We start from the raw sequence: 16,843 nt of genomic DNA on the forward strand, positions 1-16,843 counted from the left end.
CTATACAGTAATTTTTCCGGCCACTCTAAAATATTGTGCAACCTGTGTGTAAATGAATTTAGAACAAGCAGATTTCCTGTCACCTTCACACTGGGGCAAGCAAAAATATAATTTGTGCCCCTGGCGTACAAACCTCACCACCACTAAGGACCGTAATATAGGTCCCTGGATGAGGGGTGTAAATTCGGCACCTCCAGAATTAACGACACAAAGGGTCTTGTTAATTCTCAGAGTGAAAAAATGAATAGAGATTCTGGGTTGAACACTGAGAATCCCCTAAAGAATGAGGAATAACTAGGGGGATTGGTAATTCCATGACTAACACCGTAAGTAATTCCCTGGATTTCCTTGCAGATTTCCTGGAGATTTCAGCTGCTTTCAGCCACGGACCTTGGACCCCCAAAACATGAGAGGTTCTCGCTAACGCCTCAGACCTCATAATTCCTGACGGGACATTTGACAGGCCTACCAGCCCTATAGAACTTCGGACCTCTCATTATCAGGGAATAACATCTTACATTTCCAAACTGTCAAAATAGCGCATGCGAAGATTGCACTGTGAATGCATGTCGCTGTATGTACTTTAAGATTTAAAATCATCCTATTATTAAAAAAAAAACATACATCTTTGTTGAAGGCCAAATAATTACAACAATGCAAAGCATATAACAACTGGTGTTGTTACTTGTCCAACCTGAAAAATCACTGGGCAGATTTACAAGCCCCTTGCGCCTCTTTTACGCCACTGTTGCGTCACTTTCGTGACGCAGAGGCGGTGTAAATCCTGCGCCAGAAGTAGGCGTTCAGGCGCAGGGGGTGGGGGCGTTCCAGCGCAGGAACGCCTCCTAAAAGTGGCTGAGTGAAATCTACAAGATTTCACGTAGTCACTTTTAAGCCCATGCTGTGTCAAAACCCTGCGCCTGCTTGAAGCAGGCGTAAGGATTGACACAGCATTTAAAAGATAGTGCACCCCGGAGCCTTGCTGGAGCTGCTTGGTGCTTGCAACGTAACTCCAGCAATGCGCCTCCTTTACGGCACAGATGCGACACGCATCTGTCAGTTTTTGCCCCATGGTGCGCCGCATTGTAAATGCGGCGCATCCATGGTGGCGGAGCTCTGACGCACAATAACTGGCGCATCCATTCTGGCATGTGCCAGTTATTGTAAATCTGCCCCCACATATCGTTAGAAAGAGCTTCAGATCCTCGAGGAAACAAGCTTGAAGGAAGATGCCAGACTCCACCAGTTGCCAAAATCACAAAGTTCCCCAAAACATTTGTCAAGTAATGCTGTGGTGCTGTACTTCATTCGATGCACAAACTCAAGAAATTATGGTATGAGATACAGGGCTGTGTCTGCATGCCAAATGGAAATGGCCTCCAACACTTTTGTTGATAGCCCTCATCGCTGATGCTCTGTTCAAGTGAAAGCAAAACCTTCTAGAACACATGTATCAAGACCATAATTCTCAACAAGGAGCTAACAAGAAACGTTTTGCAAAAGTGATACATTTTGTGAATTTTCTTACTGTTCCAGAACTTCAACTATGAGTGAAAATTTCTGTGCGAAAATTTTTCTGTAAGAATTTTCCAACACAAAACTTTTTTCAGAATTATCCAGTTAAATATGATTTTCTGGGAATGCTTTTTCTTGCAAAACCTATTTTGTGGTCTTTGTTCAGATGATTTTTAACTTGAATTACTCGCTTAACTTCATGAAGCTTCCTAAGTATTGAGACAACTTCATGTAGTTTGCAAGCAAGACGCATGTGGCTACTCACAACCCTATTCCCAAATCACACACACCGAGTTCTTTTACATTGTTTGAAGCAGATTTACTAATCTTCACACATCGCAAAAAAACAGCTGTATTGAATTGTAAGTCACATATTTAGCACTGTGCCAAGTTTCCTTTGTGTCCGATCATGAAACGTATGTACTTTCGCTCAGGCAAAGTACATTGAGCTACATGAAAAGCACCACTACACCTACAGGTTAAATTCAAGCAATACAAACTGCACTCCAGACTTGCCCCGCTTATTATACCACTTTACATTAGAAATTCGTAGGTGGCACTGCTTTCTCAGTTCAAGCCGTCAAGCTTTGGAACGCACTGGAAGCCAGTATGAGAAGAACCCAGGATCATATACACTTCCGTAGACCGTTGGACACTTGGCTATTTCCTAGATAACTGTACCACCAGTATCTCAGCAACAGAGCCTAGAAAAACAGTCACACTCTCGAGTGCAGTCTTCAGCTTACAACCCACGAACTGCAAACAAGTCAACCAGCAAACTGCTTTAACTATGCAGGTAGGGAAAAAAAAAGCTGACCTATGACTATGCATGATATAATTATGCACTTCCATGTATAAGAGTTATGGCCCACAATAATACTAAAACCATAATACGCAGCTGTCGGTTACAAATTGTTATACCTATTCAAATGACATACAACATATCTGCTATGAGAGTTCTTCATCACCGGCACTGTACAGTGAAACATCACCAAATGAATAGGTAACAGAAGAACTGAAGAGCTCTATCACACATTTTTGGACAATTTTTGAGGGCTTTAACATGGTCCATTCACTGCAAGTACCAAGTATCCATCCAATCCTATCGCTTTTTATACATCTCAAATAGACACTCAAATATGGGATGATATCATATCATATGAAATACCACGAAGGGAGCTACATTTATTTTAAAAGCCACCAACATGTTGAAAACCATAAAACTGCACGTCTATCTCTTAAACTTCATTATCCAACACACTGCTACATATCTTGTCCCATAACCTGACCTCGGTAGTCATCACACACACATGAAAAGCCTCTGTATAGCACATAAGGCCATTTATGGCTCAGCCCCTAGTTATATTAAAGACCGTTTAATCAAGTACATGCCAAGTAGGGCCCTTCGGTCAGCTGGGGCATGTAATTTAGTCTGCCCTAGGTCCAACCTTTTGTCCATAGGCGGTAAAGCCTTTTCGAGTACGATCCCGCAGGCCTAGAACCGTCTACCAGCTGAACTTCGGAAGGAATATAATCTCCTCCCTTTTAGGAAGAATCTAAAGACTGAGCTCTTCCTGGAGGCATGGGGGCCTCGGTGAGGTGGTGGCTCTGTGCTTTGCTGATGGTGTATGTCCTCTGATAGTGCTTAGATACCCCTGGGTGATAATGCGCTCTATAAGTGTATAATAACATAACATAACATAACATGAAAACACTTCCCTCATAGCATCAAAACAAAAACAACATCCATTCAACCACACAACCAACCCTCCCTTGGCTACACGCTGCACAGCGGATCTTAGCGCTGAGAGCGGACTTGGGCCAAAACAAACTTTCTCGGACGCCATTGCCGGCGTGCACCGAGGCCCCGCCCCTTCGAGGCCACACCCCTCCAGCGCGCTCTCTCCACCAATAAATATGTGCCTATGGCGAAGCGCAGCGGGCACGCCGTCAGTGCGCCGTCAGTGCGCCGTCAGCGCGCCTAAGGCAAGCCCAACTGCGCCCGTCCGCGCCAGGACGGGCCTAGGGCCAGCCACCCTGGACCTTTCTATTCAAGCAAGGCTGGACTTCCTACTGCAACATCTAGACCGAGCGAAGGGTAAGGGCGGAGGGATCGCGATTATCTATAACAACCAATTCACATGTCGTTTTCACAACAGCCCCCTATCGAACTGTGAAAATGTACATTTCAACATCCAACTTTCCCCTTGTAACTCCCTCTCAGGAGTCCTCATTTACCACCCACCAGGGCCTTTAGGCCAATTTTGTAGCTCCCTCCTGGAATTTTCAACTCACTTTCTAGCACTTCGTCTAACATGATAATCCTAGGGGACCTTAACATTCATTTTGATAAGGACGATGACGATACTGCAACAGAACTCCTTACAGATTTAGCAACTCTTCAGCTACAGCTCCAGAACAACCAACCTACACATAGGCTCGGACATTTACTTGACACTATCATATGTAACATTGATGATCTTAAAACAAACGCCCCGATCCCTCTGCCATGGTCGGACCACCTACTCATCCCTTTTAGATGGGAAGTACCTAACATCTCTCCCACCAACAAATCCTCTGACACACCCTCGCGTCCCTGGGCCAAACTAGACATCGATAAATGGAAACAGACCTTAGAACTCTGAAAACCAATCCATGAAACAGACCCTATCAGAGCAGACATGAAGTTCTCCGCTTGGATCGAAAACTCCCTTAACACGATCCTCCCAAAAAAAACTCACCTTACCTCCCGTAAAAAAAAACCTGCCCCATGGTTTACCCAGGAGACCCGCCACCTAAAAAAACTCTGTAAAAAAGATGAAAGAGTGTGGCGGAAAGACTTCGATCCTGATCGCAAGAAAGACTACAAACTGTCCATTCTTACCTACAAAAAAGCCTTGAAAAATGCACAAACCGCCTTTTTTCAAGAGAAAATTAGTGTGGCATCCTGCTCATCAAGGGAGACTTTTCAAATCGTCAAACAACTCCTAAAAACACCAGAACTGTTAGGATCGATCGACCCCTCAGACAACCAATGTGACAAACTGGCCACATTTTTTTGACCAAAAAATTTGAAATATCTTACAAATACTTCCGCCCTTCTCCAATACGGATCATTGTGTAGCTGCAGAACAAACCAACACCCTTAACACGGGACTTGACTCATTCACCCTCATAAGCCCTGACACTCTGGCGCCTATTCTCCAGTCACTCAAAAGTGGCTCAACATCAGACCCCGCCCCAGTTAAAATCTTAAAGCTGGCAACACCGACTATTCTCGAACCACTGGTAAATGTAATCAATGCCTCTCTGACCAACGGAACGGTTCCCCCCAGCTGGCAGAAGGCGAATGTCAGGGCTCTTGAGGTAATAGAAATTTTCAGGTAGCCAATGTGTCCCCCACTCGCACCCTATCCATGCACCCATGTTCCTTGTATGTCGTGTAACTTCTGTTCCGTGCATGCCACAAAGACGCATATGCATTTGCATCCAACCTTAACATGTCAGCTATCCAGTCCTACATGAAAATCCTGTTAATTAGGCTTCTAGGCCTATGGTGCCAACGTCTTTATATGGTGCACTTTTGAATCTCGCATACGTTTTCCCCATGTTTCCTGGCTCACTCGAGCTAGGCCCTTAATTGAGGCTCCGAGTCTTCCCTGTCTCTGAAAGCTGTAGTTTAGGTATGCATCCCTGACCCCTGCCTTACTTCCTGCCAGCAAAGCGGTGCCCGGCTCGGCCTGGACTGCCTGCCAACTTAGTATTTTGCCTACAAGTTATCTGCTCAGCCTCCTCGAAAACACATTCCAGTCTAGTGAAATAGGTAAACATATTCCCGGCTGCAGAGCAAAGGGCCCGGCCTTCCTGTCCTCCTTGCAAGTGATTTACTGAACCCGTTACCATGGTAGGCCCATGGCCCCGCGCATTGCACCAAGACACATATGCACGCACTAGCATTCAGTATTGAATAGCCTCTGCCCGAGAGACCTTTTACTCCAGACACTACATCCTTCAAACATGAGATACCAGATATGCTATAGGTACAGGTTGCTCTGACATCCCAGACACCAGTCTCCTCCACTAGTGCTAAAGTCAAAGCCCCCAGTTCTCCCCAGTTACACGTCATGCTCAGTTGCGCGCGCATATAGGTCACAAGTTTCTGCTGATCCTGCAAACTTTCTCTAAGCATCCACCCACTTGTGACGTTTCTTGTGACGTTTCTCTGACATGTCAAGTGCACGCCCACGTGTACGCCTTCTTACACGCCTCCTGTTACGCACATGTGTTCTTATCTCTCTCTTTTCACCTGTTACGCCTACTGTATTCATTTCAATTATACTGTTTTACTATATATAATGTGTGATGTTAATAAAACGTTGAATGTCCCTTCCTGAACCTTAGTGGTGATGGAACATGATATCCGATCCTCGAGGATCATTAATTAAAGCCCGTATGACTCAGATCCCACGGACTCTGCCTCTCATTTGATTGAGCTTCCTTATTGATATTTAATTGTATGGAAAAATAGTACGGTAATTTTATTTACCACATAATTTGGTGCCCGAATAGGGACCCCCCCCTTCCCCACTCGCCGGCGATGTTACGCAGGCCTTGACCCCTTCTACAGCTGCGACAGAATCCGTGCATGCCTGCGGGTTTTCCTGCTATCTCCCTCGAGGCCACGGAGGAGACGGAGACTGCGGTCCGGCATCCAGACGAGGCGGTGAGGAATGCGGAGGATCCCGACCAGAGCCCCAAGTCGAGAGAGCAAGGTCCGAGGTATCCGGAGGCCCACCTGTTCCGAGGCGCATGCGTGGTAGCAGTAATAGCCAGACGTCGTAGCAGTCCAGTCCAGTCCAGTCCAGTTTCCGAGGCCTTCAGTTTTTGCTTCCCGGTGAGTACCGTTGTTGGGAACGCATCTAGACGGGTTCATTAATTTGTGCCCGGTCAAGACAGGTCTGGGTACACAGACCTGGTCCAGACGTGTTCACTTAGGTGAATACGGTCCGACGTGTCTCTTTATGGGACCGGTATTGTCTGTACTGTTTTAGCAGTGCATCTAGTAATCCAGTGTATTCTAGTATTGTATCTCGAGAAATTTTCAGAATTCGTGTTTTTCTATGTACCAGGTAATATCAGTCTGAAATGTTAATTGTGTTTAATGTCGTGGTATGAATGATTGTTTGCTATTCATTACTGTGTTTCTTGTGTTCACGTCCGAATCACTTCAAACATGCCACTGTTCTCGAAATTACGTCAGATAGGAACTAGGAAAGGGATACTTGAAGAAGCAGTTCCCGTCCCGCCTAGGGACACTCCTGGATATTTTATGTACCATAAGCATGGCTTAGATGCCGTACTGTATCTAGATTTGTGGGTGGATTACACCAAAGACCTGGAAGAGAAGTTTAGATGGCCTGTCTCAGGGACATGGGATGCTGAATGCATCATGAGAGTAGAAGAAGCATTGTGGAAAAAGAAAGCCAGACAATCCCAGAAAGATGCCATAGAATTGTGGCGCAAAGAAGCGCATAGAAGAACAGAGAAAGCAATCAGAAAATCAGAGAGAAATAGAGAAGAATCCGAGAAATCTAAAGAACGAGAGTTACTAGAAGAAGGAGAACGAGTCAGAATAGAACAACATGACCGACAACGAAATGCCCTAATTACAGGCATGTATCCTGTTCTTGCCGAGGGCCTGCCCAAGGCGACCCCGGAAGTATCCCGTAACTTGCCACCACCATTGGTCCCGACTAAACTCCGTCACAAACAGACCGCAGCGGACATTTTCCTTTCGTCCTAATTAGATGATGTAGCTCCAGCGTATACCAATATACGCGTACCACCTGTTAATAATGTACAGCAGCCTATCCAGCCTAATCAGCCTGTTCAAGACGCATCACCTACACTCCCTCAAGATTCGACTCCCCCACCCGTTGTTACTTCCCAACCTGTCCCAACTATCCCTGTCACAACTATTCCTATCACTACTACTACTGTCCCTCCTGCTATCGGTCCTACCAATCCTTTTTCTACACATACCACTCAGAGTCAGCCTACATTACCTGCACCTACTTTTCCAGCTATGACACCAGTAGTATCAACACATCTAGTTGATAGTTACGCTTCCGCTTCAGGAGGTGCCGTAGGGGGTCAACCTGTCACCCCGCCTCAAGTAAAACGAATGACACTCAGAGAAGTAGCATTACAACGTACACCGAAAGCTGCGACTTTCGCATCCCTTAGACAGTACATTACAGATTGCAGATATGATCCAGTACCAGGTGAAGGCGAAATGATGTTAATTTCGTTACGTTTACGTCGTGTTGCAAATTATTTGATGCTTTTACCAGAAATGACTAACCATCTAGACAATATATATCATTTTATTAGAACTGGGGAGAGACCAGAATGCATTTGCGAGGCCATGGCACATCACAAGGTTGAGACACAAAGAATGATCTTACGGTTTTTGATAAATTGTTTGATAAGGGAACGAGATCGGCCAGGTACTAGCAAAGAAAAGATGGACGTACTGATGAATTGGAGTAATAATATAGCAGATTGTAAACATGATAAACAAAATTGCGTAGAAACAATGTACAGGAAGATCCGTAAAGAAATTGTAATAATACACGAAAAAGAAAAGGCGGCTAATGCGGCCGAGACAGAGAAGAGTGAAGCCTCAGAGGAGGAAGATGTAGATGATACAGTAGAAGACTCAGATAGAATAGCGTACGTAGGAAGAGTGAAACTTCCCAAACAGTATTCCTTTGACAGATCTTTTGACAGACCTATTCGTCTAGAAAACAAGAAACGTTTCCTTTCCCCCATACCAGAACAGTGTTCTCTTGAACATGTATTTCAAGCCACCGATAAAATACTGAAAGATAGAATAGGTTACAGGGAACTTAGTACCATGCATGATCAGGAACTAGCACGGTCAGCAGTCCAATGGGCTGGTAATACTAGTATATATAAAGATGATTCAGTAGCGCAAACATTTTTGAGCCTTTCTCCAGACGATCAGCGATTAGCTGGTATGTACATGATCCAACACCTCATTACCCTATATGAAAGTCAGCATTCTGATCCAGGTCCCCTATATAATATATTGGAAGAATTACTCCTAAAACGATGGAGAGGCCTAGGTACCGATTTAATTAATACAATTCTAGAACAACGCCACAAATACAGAACTTTCCTGACTCCACATTTCGTTTCTGTTCCACCCCCAGTAAGACAACCACTTTACATAGACAGACAGAATCCCTTACGAGAAGTTCATCCCGTCCAGACCCCAGGGGGTGAGCTTCAACGAGTATTCGTATACACACCCCTGACTAAAATGGAATTATTGGAAATGAAGAAATTAGTGCCCTGTCATGATAAAGATCCAGCAGGATTCCACCGTGAGTTAAAAGACATGTTACTCATGGGAGACTATACATATTCCGACATTCTTAAAATGTTAAAAGTATTGTTGCCGGCTGGTATCTACGAAAAACTTGAGGAGAAAGAATGGGAGGTGGGAGATAAAAAGATTATTTGGACTGAATTAGAAGACGAAGATAATAGACGAATCCCAGGTACAGGTCTTGGGGTCAAAACTAAAGCATTACCAGGATTATTAGTGCAAGTCTTGCCTAGGTTATTGACAGTTAAAAAGGAAGACTGGGATGCAATCTCAGCCTGCAAACAGAAACAAGACGAAGACACTAGTGATTTTTATTCCAGATTCGAGAAATGTTTCATTATTAATAGTGGTCTGAAAACAAGTAGTGAATCATATCCACATCTCTTTGTGACCAAATTAGTCGAGAATTCCTTACCACAAGTTAAAAATAGAGTACTGAAAGTCGAGAGCACATGGCAAGCTAATACTCCTTCCCAAATGTTACAAATGTTACAGTACCACCAGAACCGAATCAGAGAGGAACATGAGCATGAACAGAGACGTATGAAAGATACGAAAATGAAAGTACTAGTTGCCCAGTCCGTCCCAGCAGATGGTCAGAAGAGGGGTACCACACAGACTAGTCATTCTGCAGCTCCTGTTAAAGGGAATTGCAATTATTGTAAACAGCCAGGTCACTTCATAAACGAATGTGCCGTTTTAAGACACAACATAGCCACAGGCAAAACGAAAGAAAGACCGCGTCCACCTAGACCAGAACACGTTCCACAACACGTTCCACAGAATATTCCACAGAATACGCAACCTCCACAGAATGCACAACAAACAGTAGCTGTACCCCAGCCCAAACCCATTGCCGCCACACAACATGTCACACAGCAAATGTACCAGTATGCACAGTCAGATTACCCCGATTATCAGCAGTATACATGAAACAGCCTAGAGAGGGAGGTTGGCTTGCCCCTTATCGAGGTTCCTGTAGATCAAGAGGGTCCCTATGTACATAGTCAGGTATTAGGGAAAGACAGAAAATTTTTGATTGACACAGGGGCGAGCAGAACTACCATCAGTCACGACGAGGTTCCAGGGGCACCCCTCTCAGGCTCACAGAATGTTTCCCTTGGATTTTCAGGAAAGCCTATTGTTAATGAAGTGTCAAAGCCAGTTCCCCTTGCAGTAGGTCCGTTGTCTCGAACTACAGACTTGTTACTTACGAAATCATGTCCTGAAAACTTGCTTGGTATTAAAACATTGAAAGCATTAGGAGCAGTGATATGTTGTTCTCCGGAAGGATTGAGATTATTTTTGCGTGATTTTAAAGGCCATTATGTGTTGAGAGATTTTGATCCAAGATTGCAAAATGTACCACAGCATTTATGGGCGCAAGGTCCAACTGATGTAGGTTGTATGCACATTACACCCTATCGTGTTACTCTTAAGCAAGGTGTTGTACTGCCCCGAATCCGACAATACAAATTACCCCCCGAGGCTGTAACGGCCTTACTGAAAATTATTGACGAGCTCATTGCCCAAGGAGTAGTTGTAGAAACTGACTCCAATGTATGTAATTCTCTAATCATTCCTATCCTTAAACGAACAGACCCAAACGCACCTCCAGTCTACAGACTTGTGATCGACCTTCGGGAACTTAATAAATGCATAGTACCACAGTACCCAGTAGTCCCCGATATTTCTTCCCTATTGACTGCCATTGATTCTGAAGCGGTGTTCTTCACCGTGATAGATCTTAAAAACGCCTTCTTTAGCGTCCCCATTCATCCTGAAAGCCAGTATCTCTTCGGATTCTGTTTAAATGGCCGAAGCTTCAAATTTACACGTGCACCTCAAGGGTTCACAGAAAGTCCTAGTATTTACAGCCAAGCCCTGAAACGACAACTAGACAGTATTCACATGCCTACTGACACTGCTCTGCTGCAATATGTTGATGACTTGTTAATCACAGCACGGACCGAACGTGACTGCGAACGCGCATCACTGACAGTCTTGTATTTTCTGGCCAAAAAGGGGCATAAAGTGTCCCCTTCGAAGCTACAATTCTGTGCCCAGCAAGTGGTATACCTTGGACACTTGCTGTCCAAGAGGGGTAGACAGTTGACACCAGATCGTATCCAGTTAATTGCACATCTGCCACAACCCAAGACACAAAAGGAAGTACGGGCCTTCATTGGCCTCACTTCTTACTGCAGACAATGGATTCCTCAGTACGCATATCTGGCCAAGCCACTCATACAGTTGACAACACAGGAGGCAGTGACTTCGACTGTCCTCCCTTGGACTCCGGACATACACAAGCTTTTAATGACTTGAAGAAAGCTTTATGTCAAGCACCTGTTTTAGCGACACCATGTTACAGTAAACCTTTTACACTTTTTGTCACAGAACGCGATGGCACAGCATTATCTGTTCTCACACAAGATCAAGCAGGACACCATAAGCCTTGTGCTTATTTTTCTAGTACATTGGATCCAGTAGCCCAGGCCTTGCCTGCGTGCCTGAAATCAGTTGCAGCAACAGCTCTAGCTATCAGACAAAGCGACTCAATAGTATTAGGACATCCTTTGACAGTACAGGTTCCACACTCCATGGAAGTTCTTCTAAACCGAACCCAGACTCAACACTTGACCATAGCACGACTGACAGGTTATGAATTGACACTGTTCCAGCCACACATAGAAATCAGACGTTGTAACATTCTCAACCCTGCCACATTGTTACCCTCCATTACAACTGATCCAGCACCCCATGACTGTGTAGAAGTCATTAATACCGTGACAAAGCCCTGACAAGACTTGACAGACATCGTATTGCCCGACCCAGACCTGACACTTTACGTGGATGGTTCATGTATGAGAACAAGCACAGGAGAGCTAGTAGCCGCATATGCAGTGACTACTGAAACTGAAGTCATAGAAACACATCGTATTGACACATTATCTGCCCAAGCAGCAGAGCTCATCGCTCTGACCCAAGCCTGCATCTTAGCCAAGAACAAGAAAGTAAATATATACACAGATTCACAGTATGCATTCGGAGTCGTTCACGACTTCGGTGTTCTCTGGGAAGAGAGAGGTTTTTTAACTTCTCACGGTTCCAAGATGCAACATGGTCCCCTCATTCAAGCCCTGTTAGAAGCAATACATTTGCCTACAGCCATAGCTATCATGAAGTGCAAAGCACATACCAAAGTCACTGATACTATTTCCCAGGGTAAGGACCTAGCAGATCGAACAGCCAAATTCACAACTCAGACTCAGACAGATATCCCGACTGACACGACAAAGACTGAAGTAACTTCCCTGACACATTGCCTGACAGTTAAGGATCCCACACTAGATGTACTCGACATACAGACACATGCAACTCCAGATGAAATCAAGAAATGGACTGAACAAGGAGGGATCCAGACAGATCAGGGATGGATGACGAAGGGAAGAGCCACATGGTTCCTCCCCAACTCTATGGTTCAAATTATCATTAACACAGCACACAGTCCAGCACATTTAGGAGAGAAAGCCATGTTAGACAGTTTACAGAATCTTTGGTTTAACAAGCATTTACGAGCAGCAGCAAAACAGAAAGTGCGTACTTGCATGATCTGTTGTCAGTTCAATCCAGGCAAAGGCATTCCTGTGGAACAAGGTGGATTTCATCCTCCTGACCATCCTTTTGAAGTCCTCCAGATGGATTATATCCAGATGGACAGATGCCGAGGATTCAAGTATGTCCTCGTAGTCGTATGTGCCCTTTCCCGATGGACAGAAGCATATCCAGTCCCAGATTACACTGCTGTAACAACTGCCAAACAACTGGTCCGTGAATTTTTCCCGCGATACGGCTTGCCCCGTGTCGTGTACTCTGATAATGGTCAGCCATTCTCGTCCGAGCTCATGAAACAGGTATCACTCCTGTTAGGATACCAATGGAAATTCCACTGTGTACGACACCCAGAAGCCGCTGGTCTCGTAGAGAGACATAATCAAACCCTGAAAACTCGATTAGCGAAGGTCTGTGCAGAAAAAGGTGTAGATTGGATAGTAGCCTTGCCAGTTGCCCTCTTTTACATGCGAATGGTAGCCCATTCTAAATGTAAATGTATTGCGATTTATATAGCGCACGTATCACCCGAAGGCATCAAGGCGCTTGCCTTGGGAACCCGTCCTGGTATTCCCCTGTGAGATAACCCCAGCAGGGTATCCACAAGGTGAAAGCCAGGCATCCCGCCACGAGGGGCCGTAGTGGAGATTAAGCAAGCTATTGCCCAGAGTCGCAGAGTGTGAACCCGTGAGTTGAGTAGGCACCGGAATGAGAATTATCAAGTCCGTGGAATTTTTGAGCCCAAGACCCACCGAGGCAGGGAATTGAACCCTGGTCCAGGACCGATCTCAGCTTCCGGGTCTGCCGCCTCTAACCCCTGAGCCACACTTCTCCACTTCTAGAACCGGATTGTCCCCGTATGAGATAATTTTTGGACGTCCCCCAAACATGTGGGGTACGCCTATGCCCTGCAAAATAACCGATGTTGATAGTACTATGCTGACAGATTACTTGGCTTCCTTGATGTCTGCACTACTATCTTGTCGTTCACAGGTCGCGGCTGCCTTCCCGGACAACACCCAAGTAAAACCGCATGAAATTGTCCCTGGTGACCACGTCTACGTGCGGAATTTCGACAGATCAAGCCCTCTGGAGCCGAGGTGGAAGCAGCCAAAATTGGTGTTATTGACGACGAGGACCGCAGTAAAGCTAGAAGGTCGCAAGGGATGGTTGCACTCCAGCCACGTGAAGAGATACCATGGATTGCGTCCAGAAACTGTGAATAAGGACTGCCCCCTTTCAGACACTGACTCTAAACTCCCCCTGTTAGAGAAAACCCCTCAGCAGGAGTATCGTGCTAAATTGAGGTCTAGTAAGTCAGACAGCGTTTAATTGTTTAAGTCCCCCTCGGGTGAAGCGGTTAGACAGGTTCTGACATGTATAAGATAGACCCAAGTAGTCAGAGAGATAGGCGAATTAAAAAGAGAGAACAATATTGCAAGAATTTGCACAGCCGATGCGTTATCGCATTAATTTTTATGTTTCTTCTGAGTCTTACGATTATATGCATAAGTCTAATGCTACATGTTTTCTTTCCTCTTGATTCTCATGTACATGCTTCCTCTAATGACACTGTAGAGCACACTTTCAGCGACCTGCCCCCCCACGAGCTGTCCTATCGATTAGCAATGCGCAACAATACTTTCATCCGTATGTTACACCATTCTCACCAGACCAGCAATGCCACCAATTGTTGGGTATGTGGCCGACTCCCTCCCTATCAGAAATACAAGGGAGCTCTGCCCCTCTTTCCTTATCCGTTCACACATAATGGTTTGTGTGGTGCATGGTTTACTTTAATGTCCTCCCTAGACAGTAAGTCCACAGTTTCCCAAGGCAATTGGATATGGGGGAACCTTAATACAGTTATGAATAAAATATGTTTCCCAGACAAGGAAGGTCTTCCCCAAAGGACAGGGACCGATCTAGAAAATGAAGTGTATGGATTAGGTAATTTTACACTTAACCTCATGATTCTGAATGTACAGTCTGAGACTAATTCGGACTTGCCGTTTATTACAGTTTTGCCAGTAAAAGGCGAATTATGCGTCAGAAAGAATGGTTCAGTACATCTAGGACACAGTGATTGTAATACTGTTGTCGAATTCAGCGATAAAGGAAAGTCTACTTTCCAAGCCTCCCGCCATTCTTATTTCATATGTGGTCAGACAGCTTATGTACGTCTGCCATTAGATTGGGATGGGACGTGTTATATTGCGTTCCTATTGCCACCTGTTTTTCTAGCCCCGCCTGATTATCATCGAAATCCGCATCTAGTACATGTGAGACATAAGAGAGACCTTCCTCCCGTTATCGATTATTCAGAATCAGCATGGGATCAGTATAAGGATTATATTAAAGGATATTTTTGGTTCATAGGTCCCGTCCAAAACAGTAAAATAATTTGAAGATTGACCAGAACATTGGAAGCAGTAGTGAACGAGAATACTTTTGCTTTAGGTAACCTGACCGAGGAGCAGTCTGCTATGAGACTTGTTGTTCTTCAAAATCGCCTTGTCCATGACGTCATCCTGGCCGATAGGGGCGGGGCTTGTAGAGTCATCGGATCCAGTTGTTGTGTGTTTATTCCTAATAACGCGTCGTCCGTGTATAAAGCCATAGCAAGACTCCATACCATAGCTCATCAGATGCACCAGAATCCTGGCACCTGGACCTGGTCCGGTTGGCTTTGGAGTGTGATATCCGCCTGGGGATGGAAATTGTTGTCGTTCCTAGGAATGATACTGCTCATAGTATTCAGTTGTTGTCTCTGTCTGCAATGTGGGCCAGCGATTTGCGGCTTGTGCGCCACAGCTTGTATTCCCCGTCCTAGTTCACGTTCCCGTTCCCGAATGAAAAAAGATGAGCAAATGATGCTATACGAACATATAGATAGTCTTATGAAGATAGACATATCTTAAAGGGTGTAGTAGGGGCCAAGGAGGGAATGAGGTAATAGAAATTTTCAGGTAGCCAATGTGTCCCCCACTCGCACCCTATCCATGCACCCATGTTCCTTGTATGTCGTGTAACTTCTGTTCCGTGCATGCCACAAAGACGCATTTGCGTCCAACCTTAACATGTCAGCTATCCAGTCCTACATGAAAATCCTGTTAATTAGGCTTCTAGGCCTATGGTGCCAACGTCTTTATATGGTGCACTTTTGAATCTCGCATACGTTTTCCCCATGTTTCCTGGCTCACTCGAGCTAGGCCCTTAATTGAGGCTCCGAGTCTTCCCTGTCTCTGAAAGCTGTAGTTTAGGTATGCATCCCTGACCCCTGCCTTACTTCCTGCCAGCAAAGCGGTGCCCGGCTCGGCCTGGACTGCCTGCCAACTTAGTATTTTGCCTACAAGTTATCTGCTCAGCCTCCTCGAAAACACATTCCAGTCTAGTGAAATAGGTAAACATATTCCCAGCTGCAGAGCAAAGGGCCCGGCCTTCCTGTCCTCCTTGCAAGTGATTTACTGAACCTGTTACCATGGTAGGCCCATGGCCCCGCGCATTGCACCAAGACACATATGGACGCACTAGCATTCAGTATTGAATAGCCTCTGCCCGAGAGACCTTTTACTCCAGACACTACATCCTCCAAACATGAGATACCAGATATGCTATAGGTACAGGTTGCTCTGACATCCCAGACACCAGTCTCCTCCACTAGTGCTAAAGTCAAAGCCCCCAGTTCTCCCCAGTTACACGTCATGCTCAGTTGCGCGCGCATATAGGTCACAAGTTTCTGCTGATCCTGCAAACTTTCTCTAAGCATCCACCCACTTGTGACGTTTCTTGTGACGTTTCTCTGACATGTCAAGTGCACGCCCACGTGTACGCCTTCTTACACGCCTCCTGTTACGCACATGTGTTCTTATCTCTCTCTTTTCACCTGTTACGCCTACTGTATTCATTTCAATTATACTGTTTTACTATATATAATGTGTGATGTTAATAAAACGTTGAATGTCCCTTCCTGAACCTTAGTGGTGATGGAACATGATATCCGATCCTCGAGGATCATTAATTAAAGCCCGTATGACTCAGATCCCACGGACTCTGCCTCTCATTTGATTGAGCTTCCTTATTGATATTTAATTGTATGGAAAAATAGTACTGTAATTTTATTTACCACATAATTTGGTGCCCGAATAGGGACCCCCCCCCCTTCCCCACTCGCCGGCGATGTTACGCAGGCCTTGACCCCTTCTACAGCTGCGACGGAATCCGTGCACGCCTGCGGGTTTTCCTGCTATCTCCCTCGAGGCCACGGAGGAGACGGAGACTGCGGTCCGGCATCCA

The sequence above is a fragment of the Lissotriton vulgaris genome, chromosome 7 (assembly GCF_964263255.1).
Source record: "Lissotriton vulgaris chromosome 7, aLisVul1.2, whole genome shotgun sequence".
NCBI lineage: Eukaryota > Metazoa > Chordata > Amphibia > Caudata > Salamandridae > Lissotriton > Lissotriton vulgaris.